Raw genomic sequence first — 11738 nt, 5'->3', positions numbered from 1 at the left:
GCAGAAGGGCTGGCGGAGGCCATGGCTCCTTTGGAGAGTCCTCCCCGCACACACCCGGCAGGCAGGCGCCATGTTTGAATCGCCAGCACCTGGCTCACACCTTTGGCCCCGCCCCGTGATTCCCGGAGGCCCCGCCCCTCCCACCTGCAGCTCATCCAGGCCATTTCCAGCAGCTTTTCTATGCAAGTGGCCTCTTGAGCCTCATGCTTAGAACTTTCCTAAAATCTCTCAAACAAGCAACAGTGGGCCCCATACGGCTTGATAAGTGGCCCCAGGCCTGGCACTAGCGGCAGCCTGCATTGGCTCATAGCTGGGCCTCTCTTGGGCACCTCCGAGCCCAGCACAAGTAGCAGCCAACTACGGTTTGCTGTGTAGCTCATGCTGGGGGGCCCTGGGCAAGGCACTGGCAGAGGCTGACTTTGCACCTCCCAAGAGGCCCCAGAGACAGTGCACCTGGTGGTCAGACTCAGCCACGCTGGATTACAACCCTACCACATCCATGAGTGACACACTCAAGAGGATCACTTGGTGAACACCAAAGCCACACTGAAGCAAATCCTGCTCCATAGGGGTGTCTCCAGCACAGCAGCTCTTTGGCCGTATTTGCAGCTGGTCCACACAGCTGATTGGCCTGGGGGTCAATTCCTCCCGGTGACGCCAACATCAACCAAGGCTCAACTACAACAGGACAGTGCACACAGGCCACACAGGGGAGCACCTAGAAGGCCCAGCTCAGGTGACTGAGGAGGCTGAGCCACTGGGCCCTACAGGACACCTACTACACAAAGCCACTCCACAAATTCCAGGAGACATAGCAGCTCTACCTAATACATAGAAACAAACACCAGGAAGCAGCCAAAATGTGGAGGCAAAGAAAGATGTCACAAAGGAAAGAACAGAAGAAATCTCTAGAAAAGGAACTAAATGAAATAGGTCCAAGCAAGCTAACAGATACAGAGTTCAGAATTTTGTTTATAAGGATGTTTAAGCATACTATTAGGGAAATAACTGAGAAAATCGATAACATAATAAAGTGCCAATTTGAAATGAAGGCTACACAAACTGAAATGAATAATTACAGGGAATCAACAGTAGAGTACAGGATGCTGAGAATCAAATCAGCAATTTGGAAAATGAGGAAACAAAAAACGCTCAACCAGAAGAGCAAAAAGAAAAAAGAATCCAGAAATATGAAGATAGTATGAGGAGCTTCTGGGACAACTTCAAGAGGCCCACCATTCATATTACTGGGGTGCCAGAAGGGGAAGAAAAAAACCAAGGAATTGAAAACCTATTTGAAAAAATAATTATAAAAAATTTTCCCTACCTGGGGAAAGAAATAGACTTACAAGTCCAGGAAGCACAGAGGGTTCTAAACAAGAGGAACCCAAAGAGGCCCACAGCAAGACACATCATAATTAAAATGCCAAAGGTTAAAGACAAAGAGAGAATCTTAAAAGCAGCAAGAGCAAAGCAATTAGTTACCTACAAGGGAGCACCCATACGACTGTCAGCTGATTTCTCAACAGAAACCTTGCAGGCCAGAAGGGAGTGGCAAGAAATATTCAAAGTGATGAAAAACATGGAACTACAACCAAGATTGCTCTACCCAGCAAAGCTATTATTGAGAACTGAAGGTCAGATAAAGAGCTTCACAGATAAGAAAAAGCTAAACGAGTTCATCACCACCAGACCAGCACTACAGGAAAAGTTGAAGTGTCTTCTTTAAGAAGAAGCTAATGAACAAAAGAATCTGACGAACTAACTAAATCCAAAGACATTGACACATGCAACAGACGATCATATTTCAGAGGAAAGAGGGAAGGGGGAGTAGAAGGTGGGAAGAGATTAACCAAAGAAGTTATATGCGTATATGCATAACCCATGCACACAGTCAATAACGGGGTAAAGGCCTGGGGAGGAGGTGGGAGGGAAGTGGAGGGGGTCAATTTGGGGGGGAAAATGGGACACCTGTAATACTCTCAACAATAAAGATAAATAAAAAAAGAAAAGGAAATTTATAGCTATGTGAGAGGATGAATCTTAATTAAACTTATTGTGGTAATCATTTTGCAACATATACTACATATATAAACCATTATTTGTATACCTTAAACTAATACAATGTTACATGGCAATTATATCGAAATAAAACTGAAAAAAATAACTATCTAGAAATTAATCTAAAGATGTATGACACTCAATTCAAAAAATTACTACATGTTGTAAGAGAAATTAAAGAAATTTAAATAAACACAGGGATATACCATTTTTGTACATTGCAAGATATTCCCCAATTTCTATCTGAACAAAATTCCAACAGGTTTTGTGATTAAAATTGTTTTTGTTATTTGAAAAAAACACACAGAAATTATGGCTGGCTATGATTTTGAAAGTGACTCTGTGAATTCTTGAACCTGCACCTCCTTTCTCAAGAAAGACATAGACATCTTCAGATCACGAAAATGAAGGCCACATATTATGGTGTGGGAGCCAGACATAGGGGCAGGGCAGAGTTGATTAGAGAGATGTAAGGGAAGAACTATATCAGCACTTCATACCTTCCAGTCCAGACCTTCTTGGTGTCACATGTCCCCAGAGTCTTTGGCCAGATGTGCCAGACATAGCTACAACTGCAGCGGTCTCCTCAATGTGGCCTCTGACCCACTTCAGGCAGAGGAACCCTGATAGAATCTTGCCCTGTGCCCATGCTGCACACACCTACCCTCTGCCTCAGAGTGTCCCTACTGGCATGACACACACAGACCCACTTCGTGCCCATCAGAGCCAGCTGCATAGTTTGCAGGGCCCGGTACAAAAGAAAATGTGAGGTGGTGTGTTCAAAAAGCAGGGAAAAATCATTTTGCTTTCTTCCACAGTCTCTTTCTTGATGTGTCATGGTATATTTTACCTGCTATTTAATGCTACATTCCCTGGGTACAGAGATACTCACTGGGTGAGTGCAGAACCCCAAGTGTCCAGGGCCCCATGCCTCAGTACACATAGCACTTATTCCTGATCCAGTTCTCCCCTTGCCCAAACCCAGGCCCCAGTGGGGGCAAAGGGCAGGAGTAGGGTGGGGAAGCAGACTGCTGAGAACCCACCCCAGGGGGGCAGGGAAAGGGAGAGACCACTTTAGAGCAGAAGCTCCAAGCCCCACAAGCACATGCTTCATTGTCTCTCAGACTTCACCTACAAAACACAAATTCAGAAATAAAATTATTAAGAATTTCTTTTTTTAATTGATTTTTTTTTTAAGAGAGAGAGGAAGGGAGAGGGACAGAGAGAGAGAAACATCAATGAGAAACATCATCAATTGGCTGCTTCCTGCGCGCCCCCTACTGGCGGTCTGCCTCCTGCATGCCCCTTACTGGGGATCGAGCCTGAACCGGAGGCATGTGCCCTGACAAGGAATCAAACCAGTGACCTTTTGGTTCATGGTCGACATTCAGCCACTGAGCCACAACGGCCAGGTAAAATTATTAAGAATGTCAAGGCAGTGATGAAACAACAGTAAACCAGAAGAGCAGGGTCCCATTCTGAGCTCAGGCCCTGCATGCCTGCATGAGCCACATGCCCAGAAAGCACCCCCGGGTGCCCAAGCATGCCCACACTTTGAACCAATGAGAGATGGGAGACAACAAGTAAATTCTTCTCCCTCCTTACCCCAGACACACTGTTCTAAAATGCAGTTATTTATAATAGCCTCTCTGAAAATGGTTCTGTAAGATCACGAAATCAGTCCCACTCAATTTTAAGAGCAGGCAGCTCAATTGGGCATTTTCATATTAGCTCTCCCTCCTCCTGGCCTCCTTCCCCTTATGTTCATCCTGCTTGGATTGCAATCCCGATTAAAGTACTAGCACTTAAGCCACTTCCTCAGACTCTGCATTCTGGGTAACCCAGGCTGAGATCATCGGTTAACTGAAAAGGCAAGGAAGCAGAGAAAATACTTTAAACATTTTATTTTGATTGAAACGTTTTATTTTAATTTAGAATTTTTAAGCAGCCATTCGTTTGCCAATTTCCCAAAGGTTTTTGTTTTGTTTGTAAAGATTGGATTCACTAGTTGAATTTCTATTTTGTGTCCATTGACTAAATCACAGCCATAACACATCATTTACAATTTATAGACTTGACTTGTTTAAAGTAAAACAATAATTTTAAAACCCTTTTAAAGCAACTTGAGTTCATGATTCCTCTAAAATTTTAATAGATTTTTTTCTGACTTTTAACAGTTGCCGCAGCAAACCCTACTTGTTGTCATTATTTTAGTGAGTACCTATATAAAGTAGTTACAAAGCTCTCAGCTTAGTTTCATAGTAACAATTATTTTTTCAACTACTTTGTCATAGCTTTATGTAACATGTAATTAAATTACAATCACAAGTACATTATGTAAACAGGCTGACACATAAATAGGTTTACATCATTGCAATTATAAAGACATTCGCACATATAACACATATAAACAGGTTTGAGAACAAACAATTGATTCCTGGTGACAGTCAGCTCACTGGTAGAAACAGAAGCCTGTGGTATCCTTAACTTAGATATGTGGTTCTCAACGTGAGCACCCCGGACCAGCAGCATCAGAGGAAACTGCTTAGACCCTCAGGCCCTACTCCAGGCCCACTGAATCAGAAACTCTGGGAGTGGAATCCAGAAATCTCCAGGTGAATCTGATGCACATGCGAGTTTGAGAACCACTGTCCTACAGATTAGTTTAGTAGCCAGAGCACTCACTTGATGGGCAAAGACTGAAGAAATGATGTGTTTTAAATTTAACAAGTTAGTTCACTGTAGGTCAGTTAAAAGAGCTTCTCTGTTTTAGTTAGGATTAGGTTTGAATTCATATAAACAAAAAACTTAAAACAACAGTAGTTTATGTGAATATAGGTAACACTACTGAACTATACACTTAAAAACTGTTAAAATGGTAAATTTATGTTATATTTTACCACAATTAAAAATCAATTAAATTAATTACTTAAAAATTAAAAAGCCAGTGACTTAAAGAAATTAGAAATTTATTTTCTTTCATCTAGAAGAAATCCAGAAATAGACAGTCATGACTTATATGGCACTCCACCAAGTGACCAAGGACCCAAGTGCCTTCCGGTTCACTCTCCACCATCCCTAGAATGGGGCGCGCGTCCTCATGGTCCAACAGGAACTGCTAGAGCTTCAGCCACTGAATCAACATCCCAGGTAGCAGAATGGAGCAAAGGAAAAAATTAAGGGTACTCCATTTCTTAAAAAGAGCCTTTACAGAAATCCCACCCACTTTCTTTTAATATCTTACTGTCTAGTAGTCAATGGTTTTGCATAGCTGCAAGGGAACTTGGCAAATGTCTTTTAGTTTGAGGCATAATATTGCCCACCTAAATACTGAGATGCTATTACTAAGAGAACAAAAATAAATATTGGGAGGCAATTAGCAGACTTCATCACACATGATAACTATAAAATCATCCCTGTCATTACCCACCTCTCAAATGAAGAAATCTCTTGTGTAAAAAATTTCTAGATGTTCCTATAGTAAAAAGACACATGGAATCAGCTTTCTTTTGATAGATAAGAATTCACATTTTTCATGAGATTTTAAATGGAAAGGGGGGAAGAAAAATACCCTTCACTGAGGCCCACTACATGCCAACCACAGTGCCTTTGCACCTGTCATCTCACTGACACCCATCACCGGGGGTGGTTGGAAGTCTAATTTACTTTCTATAATATGCAGGATGGGCTAGATTTGATGCAGTTAAAAAGATAACTCACACCCAGCTGGCATGGCTCAGCGGTTGAACATGCACCTAGGATCCAGGAGATCACGGTTAAATTCCCAGTCAGGGCACATGTCCGGGTTGCAGGCCCGATCCCCAGTAGGGGGCGTGCAGGAGGCAGCTGATCAATGACTCTTTCATCACTGATGTTTCTCCTCCTCTCTCTGAAATCAATAAAGACATATTAATAAAAAAAATTTTAAACTCACTGGTCACTTGTTCGGAGGGGGGGTGGGGAAGTCAACATAAAGGACATGACAGCACCTAACTCCTAGCCAGTGACCAAGTGCCCGGGAGAACTGGACATCAGTGTCTAATGATGCAGAGTTCGAAAGAAGCTCCTTGAGGCAGAAGCAGTGTCTCACTGCCTTTGTATCTAGCATCTGGCCCACATCCTCACACATTCAAGTAGCCCGATAAATGTTTAAGTTGAATTGTTGGATAAATGGAAATTTTAAAATCCCCCTAAATCACTCATGTGAGTCTCAATCATCTTTCCAGAACCACTCCTCTCCTGAAAGAATTAGCTTCAGCAGCATTTATTCCTAGAATTCACTCAGGTTGTGAAAAAATAAGAACTTGCTGAAAATTAGGTTCTACTCAATTCCACCCACACCGCCTGCTGCCAGAGGAAGGACAGAGTGGGCACCAGCCCTCTAGTGGAGGAATCACTTATTTTAGCTTTTGTGCTGCAGTACATTTTGATGTCAAAATTTACATGGCAGTAATAACAAATGTTGTTATGGGAATTACATTTTTAATGTGATTAGGTTATATAGCAAGCTAATCACTTTTATGAAGAATAAAGTACCCCACACTGCTGGTGTTGTTATTAGGGATTGTCGACTAAATAATTGAAGCTGTGCTGTTTATGTAAATTCTTAATTGCTGCTGGGACTTGTACAGTAGGACAGTTAATGATCTTTTCTGTCGTATCTCTTCTGCCATGTGATGCCTGTTGTGAGCTTCCTCCTTCTAACTGCATAAAACAACTAAAACACTCTATTAAGAAAAAATGGGTAACTAAATCATGATGAGTCAAAACTCACCTAATTAAGACATGAGTGCCAGAGCTGAGCCTAGGGCTGCTTAGGGGCACATTTCTAATCATTGCTGGATGTCTCAAAAACAAACTGGGCATTACTATATCAGGAGAAAGAGCCAGTATTGTCCATTCAAGCACCTTCATCATCTTCATCTTTATTCCTGAGCCTCTAGTGCCAGGACTTTAATATCATTAGCAATATGAAGTTGAAATTAGAAAACTTTATACCACATTTGAAAATAAATATTATTGTGTGGGTTCTCACCCCACTTCTCAACTCCCCAGCCCACCTCTGGATCCTTAAACATTTTAAGTCTGGGGGGGGAAAAAAGGTCCCTGGACCATTGTTGACTTTGATCTTCCTTATGATTTCATGGATGTGTTTGCTGGCCTGGACTCTGACCCAAGGCAGTTAACGTGAGCAGGGAGGGGGTGGGGATGGAGGCCTGCGGGCCTTCAAGGCGCAGGGCCCAGGAGGTGGGTCAGACTGGGGGTTCTAGGCTTAGCCTGCTGGAGCACACCAAGAGCTAGGCCAGGAGGGTGTCATTCCCCAGAGAAAGGGCAGAACTCAGCTGCAGGGTGGCGGGTAAAGACAGGAAAAGACTACTTCAAAGAGGTCAGCCTGGCCTGAGGGCAGAGGCAGACTGTCTGGCCCTGCTGTCCATCTGCCTTTAATAATCTGTCATGAGAAGTGTGCTGGCCCATTGGGCACAGTCAGAGGCCCAGGACCCCAGGACCGGATCGACCCAGTTGCGTGGCGTATCTGCCCTCAGCCCCCACTCATTCTCAGGCAAAATCTCAAGTTTGGCACAAACATGAAGAAAGTCAGAGGGAAAGACATGGAGCGTGATCCACTCCGCACTGTTGATAAGGTTCTGTTGGAACAAGTGAAATAACCTTAAAGCAGTGTGTGGAGTGGTAGAGTGTCCTGAAAGAGAAAAAGTGCCTTGGTTGGCACAGCACTAGAAGAACAGGAAAGAGGCTGAGAACAAAGCCACGTGGCTGTAAAGGAGATGTGGGAACGTGTGTTAGTGAGGAACTGCTCTATCGGTGGAGCAGGAGGGAAGGTGACTAGCCCAAGGGCCCAGAGCAGCGCCAGCCACTGGAGCAGGGACAAGCAGTGCTAGTTCACATCCCACATGAAGAGTAGGGACACAGGAACCTTTCGGCATTCTGCTCCAAGATTCGTCATCCTCCAAACAGATGGGTAAACTGAGTGATGGGCCGCAGGGGTGTATCAGGCCCACTCCCCTGCGCCATCGGGGCCAGGGACTCCCAAGGACATTTGCTTCCCAGAACCATAGATGCCTCTCAAGTAGGGACACCCTCAGGAGTCAGGGAGTGTGAATTCTATTCCATTCTCTATTTCCATCAGCACATTCTTAATTTTATCTCCACAGGGATCATAACCACCATCTCCTTGTCCGGGGCCAGTTCAGCCTCACTTAGCGAACAATCTGCTGATTGCACTGGGCGGGTGGGACCTAATACATGGGAAAGAAAGGGGTGATCACTCTGAAGCCTGGAGATGGAAGTGGCTGAGGAGGTGAGGTGTCAAAAACTAACAGGAGGTGCTTTTCCAAACTTTTCTTCATGTCCTCTAATTATTCATCACCCAGTTTTGCCTCTTTAATGCTAGTATTTTTAGTTACTTTGAGATATTACTCACATACACAACAACTTACTCATTTGAAGTGTACAATGCAGTGTTTTTAGGGTTTTGGGTATATTCACAAAGCTGTTCAACCATCACCCCCAAAATACACTCTGTTCTCATTAGCAGTCACTCCGATTCTTACTTCCCTACTCCCCAGCCCCTAGCAACTACTCACCTGCTTTCTGTCTCTATGGATTTACCTATTCTAAACATTTCATTTAAATGAAATCACACAATATGTTGCCTTTTGTGTCTGGTGTGTGTGTGTGTTTCACTTAGTACAATGTTTCCTGGGTTTTTCCCTGCTGTAGCATATATCAGCACTTTTATGGTTGAATAATATTCCACTGCACAGATACACATTTTGTTTATCCACTTATCGGATGGTGGACACTTGGCTTGCTCCCACAATTTGGCTATTATAAAAATTGCTGTTATGAATATTAGCGTACAAGTTTTGTATGAAAGTATGTTTTCGATTCTCTTGTATATCTACCTAGGAGCAGAACTGCTGGGTCATATGGTAACTCTATGTCTCACTTTTTCGAGGAACTGCCAAACTATGGCTGCACCAATTCTTTCACATGACAAGAAATAAACTTCTCTGCTGTTTCAGCCAGTGTTCTTTTGGGTTTTGATGTATGTACAACTAAGCATAATTATAATACACTTGGCCATTAAGCCTTTAGTATTTTGTAAATGGGTACATATGCTTTAATTGCCAAGCATTTCTCATCTGCCCAATAAGACTGGAAGCCATTTGAGGATGGGGATCATGTCCTTATCTTTCTGCATCTATCACAGAGCCAAGTATGGTGCCATGCCCGAAACAGAATTACTTAAAATACTTCTGGATATATGCGTGGGTTGGGGGAAAGGGGCTCATACTAATGCCAAAGAACATAGAGAGAATCACCATCCTTCTGTGAGTAGTGAAAATGTCATTTCTACACCATCCGTCACTGAGCTGCATCTTCTAGTCTGCCTTTTTAATTACAGGACACTATGTTTTCTGTTGAAATTTATATAGAGAGACACTAGGTGTTGCTGCTTTCCCATGAAAAAAAAATATATATATTGCTATGGATTACCCAGTAGTACTATAAACCTTTATTTCGAGAAGTGAGGAAGAATTTTGACTTTCCTTTTTTTTGCTTTTGCCAAAGTTCTTTCCAGGTAGAATGCTTTCAAAATATATACTGTGGTAGGCAGAATAATACCCCCTACAGATGCTCATGTCCTAATCTCCAGAACATGTTAGGTTACAGGGAAGAAGGAAATTACAGTTGCTAACTAGCTGACTTGAAAACAGATTATCCTGGATTATCTGGGTGAGCCTCATATAATCACAAGGGTCCTTAAGAGAGGAAGGGAGACAGAAGAGAGTTAGAAAAAGGGCGTGACTCAGCGGTTGAGCATCGACCTAGGATCCAGGAGATCGGGGTTCGATTCCTGGTCAGGGCACAGGCCCGGGCTGCGGGCTCCATCCCCAGTCGGGGGCATGCAGGAGGCAGCTGATCAATGATTCTCTCATCATTGATGTTTCAACTCTCTCCCTCTCCCTTCCTCTTCCTGAAATCAATGACGATATATCTTAAAATTTTTTTGAAAAGAAAAAGATGTGACTATGAAAGAGGTGTAACATCTCTGGCTTTGAAGATGAAGGAAGGTGACCATGGGCAATGGAGCAGGCAGCTTCTAGAAGCTGGAAAAGACAAGGAGACAGCTTTTCCCCTTGAGTCTCCAGGACGGAGCACAGCCCTGCTGGGACCTGGATTTTAGCCGTGAGACGCCGTTCAGACTTCTGACCTCCAGAACGGTGAGGTAAATCCATGTTGTCTTAAAGTCACTAAGTTTGTAGCAATTTGCTATGGCAGCAATAGAACATCAATACAATACTACTACTACTTTCCCACTTCATCTTTCTGAAAGTATGAATCTACTTCTTAGGGAGACGGTGGGATGGGGGACCCAGGGTGAGGGTTAGGTGACAGTTCGCCAACATATAATTTATCACTGTACTGCATTGTGTTCTCTAGTATATATAATGTCCGACGTTAATAGTCATTACTTTTTATAGTACTTTGCACTTTTCCAAGAACTTTCATACATTGTTTGATGTGATCATCACAATAACTTTGAGAAGCTAATTGTAAACACATTGCTTCCTTTTTTGACAGATAAAAACAGTGAGTCAAAATAAAGGTCCCAGTCACAGGTAATGACAGAATCAGCATCTTGTTTTCCTCTCTTTCAGGATGCGTCTTCAGCTTTTTTCATCTTACTCCTTAAAAGAACTTGGGTCCCAGGGTGCTAGAAACAAAAAGCCCACTTTCCTGTTTCCTGTACATTTCCAGGTGTTCTGCCACCGTATCTAGCACTTATGGAAAGCCTCCAAGGCCATTAAGTTAATTGAGAGTTCCCATTGGGCTTGTAGGTGATGACCTGAAGTGTGGTGGGCAGGCAGACCTGCCTTTGTAGCATGCATGCTTCCCAAGGCAAAGGAAACCCTCAGACGCCAGAGGCTACTTCCTCCAAGGGTTTCCTCCTCACGGGCTGTCCCCTCCAAGCCAGCCCCCACCCTCCTGTGACCCTTGGAGGCAGCCCTGTAGCGAGAGGTTCACCGTTTGACTAATACTAAGAATCTCTGGCATGAAATCATCCCTCTGGCCTGTCCCACTCTCAACAGTGAAGAAATCGGACACCTAGTCTGAGTATCAAAATTAGTATCACCTACGAAGGGCAGATGGATATAATTTGCCTCCAGATGTGATGTCCTAAGGAGATCACATCCCTTATATAATTTTCTGGCAGGCAACGCATAACCTGAATCTAATCATGAAGAAATATCAGACACACACAAAATGAGGAACCTTTTATTTAAAAAAGGGGGCAGGACTGTATTCCTTTAAAATGTCACTGTCATAAAAGACATGGAAAAGGTGAAGAACAGTTTCAGATTAAAGGAGATTAAAGACATGACTAAATGCAATGTGTGATCCTAGACAGGATCCTATACTAGAGAGGGGGGAAATCCTATAAAGGATAGTATTAACTGACAAATGCAAATGGTGGATTATATTATAGAACTGTACAAAACTGGTATTTTTCAGTCTCTTATTCCTTCATTCAGCTATTTATAGAGCACTTAGTATGTGCCCGGTTATTAAAAGTCCTGATAGCACAAAGATGAATGGAGCTATGGGGCATGACCTTGAGGGATTTATAAGGTAGTCAAGGAGAGAGAGAA

The sequence above is a fragment of the Miniopterus schreibersii genome (genome assembly GCF_964146895.1).
Source record: "Miniopterus schreibersii genome assembly, chromosome: 9".
NCBI lineage: Eukaryota > Metazoa > Chordata > Mammalia > Chiroptera > Miniopteridae > Miniopterus > Miniopterus schreibersii.
This window is presented reverse-complemented; position numbering follows the sequence as displayed.